The sequence below is a fragment of the Frankliniella occidentalis genome, unplaced genomic scaffold, assembly GCF_000697945.3.
Source record: "Frankliniella occidentalis isolate FOCC.00 unplaced genomic scaffold, Focc_3.1 Scaffold89, whole genome shotgun sequence".
Taxonomy (NCBI): Eukaryota; Metazoa; Arthropoda; class Insecta; order Thysanoptera; family Thripidae; genus Frankliniella; species Frankliniella occidentalis.
In genome coordinates this window covers 355590-358064 of record NW_026267218.1, presented here as the reverse complement: position 1 = coordinate 358064, position 2475 = coordinate 355590, and the positions used below count along the sequence as shown (strand labels likewise).

At 39.2% G+C, this 2475-nt stretch overlaps 1 long non-coding RNA gene across 1 annotated transcript; it reads right to left on the bottom strand.

Moving 5' to 3' along the window:
• Positions 1 to 662: 662 nt before the first annotated feature.
• Positions 663 to 2475, bottom strand: LOC127749765 (uncharacterized). The gene is made up of 3 exons (XR_008011350.1): positions 2443 to 2475; positions 2215 to 2289; positions 663 to 1896 (listed from the first exon to the last, which is right to left on the bottom strand). It is a non-coding gene; the product is annotated as an uncharacterized LOC127749765 (long non-coding RNA).

Sequence of the window (2475 nt, the reverse complement as noted above, 5' to 3'; positions counted from 1 at the left end):
CCCGGTATGAGTTGGATGGAATCTGGTAGCATTCGAACCGGGCGACCAAGAAAAAAAAAAGCGCCGGCGTGTTTATTTAGATTGTCCGACCGATTGTCCGAGCAGAAAAAGCTTCCATCTAACTCACGGGGGTTCGAGTCCCACCGGTAGCTGAGTCAAGCGATTTCTTCCTCTTTTGCTCACCCACCAAAAAAAAAGCGCCGGCGGCAGGGCTTGAACCCATGACCCGGGAGTCCCCGCCCCGACCCTGCCCGTGGGCTCTTATACCCGCTAGCTGTGCGTCTTTCTCGCACCAACGCGTTTCGCCGCCTCGGAGGTGCCTGTCGTTTGGCGGGCTGTTGCGGTGGAAGCTTGTTGCAGCTTGGCGAGCGCTCGCGGAGAGGGGCTCAATGCCACCCGCCCTACGCAGATCCCTGCCCCCGTCTACAGGAGAAGCGAGGGGGACAGGGAGTACGTTCTCTTTCTGGTAGAGACAGTCCTCAAGGGACTGTGTGCAATATGAACGTCATTGTTCTATTCCTTCCCCTTAGTGCAGATTTAACATCAATGATATACACCATGTTTCAAGATTAAAGAACTACCAAGAAATTAAAAATTCAATTTTTGTTCTCTGCTTAACTGTGGCAGTGGCAAATTGATTGGGTTATCTTAAATAGTTCACCTCGCATTTCCAATAAATTATATTTCCAAGACACAATAGGATACATACATTCACATTCAGTACCAACTAGTTTGTTGAGTTCCTTGCCTCAAATGCAAAATATCAAAAATTATCTGACATGTTAATGAGGAGCACACAATTCCACACGAGACAGTACTTTAACAGTATGGTTAATTTCAGTTTCAGAACATGAACTAGAGTAATATGAAACTTAATAAATGGTCGAACAATTTGCACAGATTGCTAAATAGGAAGTAATTAATTCATTTGAGAAATGCTGAACAACCAATACCAATGAAACAATTTACAAGCATATGAGTTATCAGTAAAAAATACGTAGTAGCTCGAATACCATTTACAGTTACATTTTACAGTTTTTCTCTTTGGTCTTAATGATGTATGATACAAGTGAGCACAGTAACGTTGATATAGATGTCCAGAAAATGGTAGTATCAAGTTCATTCAAGGTGCATATGCTAACTCTGCTAAATGTGCTCAACACCCTGATGGGGGTTTACATACAAGATTTAGGATAGTCTGAACTTTTATGCCATTAAATAAATTTGAACTCTTCAAAATTCCATGGAAATATATTATAAACTTCCTTCACATTTTATCGGCAGAACACAGCCCTCAATTTTGAAGACAGACTAATTTGAAAAGCTCATTGTAAAAAATTCCTAATACTAAATACCTGAAAGGTCCATAGGTTGACTCAACAGTGAGGGACTGAATCCATAAGAGACAATAGGATGATTTCACTACATATTTAAAATGAATAGGAAGTACTAAATTGATTGGAAAAATGCTTAACATTCTTAACAGTAATAAATTTTACAGTTTTGCTCTCTATGAAATGATGTATGATGCAGGAGTACGCAGATGGTTTTGATGTCAAGAAAATAAGGAAGAGATTAGACTTTTTTTTCTACACCCAACACAAAATACAAGCAATAAACCCTGCAAAATCCTACCAAAATGTAAAAACTAATACACGAGAACCAATACAACAAACACCATTCTATACTACAATCCAAAGAGCCATATACCATGATCTATACTACGATCCAAGACAACAAAATCCATGCTCTATACTACGATCCAAGACAAAGAAGTCAAGAAGTCAGATGAATGACATGATACAATTAGATATATTATATTGTCAAATGATTCTCTTGTACTGCCGTTAAGTGGGATGACTTCCATCTGGTTGAGCAGCAATGTTGAGATGCGATCTGGAACACACATACCAAATAAATTTGTTTGCGAGGAGATGGAAAACAAAATTTAAGTACCGGACAAACTGGAATTAAACTTTTTCAACAGTTTGGACCATAATAAACATTGCTGGTGTTCTACTTAAGATGGGGCAAACAAAAACTAGAATTTTTTCGCAAAAGTGTTTGAAATTAGAAAGCTTCCACAAAAATGTGATTTTAGAAACAAATTGTCCAGCAACAACAAATTGTCCAAAACAAAAGCAAGCATAATTCACTGTAATTTTTTTTAAATGAAAGCCTTAAGCTAGAGTGGAAAGATTGTTTGATAAATACCTTTTCGCTGCCCCACGCCAGTCGAACAGCTCCTCATCTCCTCGCTCCAGTGGTTCTACGGCTCACCCTGCGCATCTGAAAGGAGAAGCAGTCTCATCTCAATCCATAAACAGCACCTCAAAGAGTTCTCGTTACTATTACAACTGTTATCAGAAATACTTTTTGTAGTAAACTAGTTGTTTGTACATGAATAATGTGTGCATGAGGTCTCAGCCTGGAAAAACTTACTGGTTGTAATTGTTCCGGTTGCTTGAAAGGAAG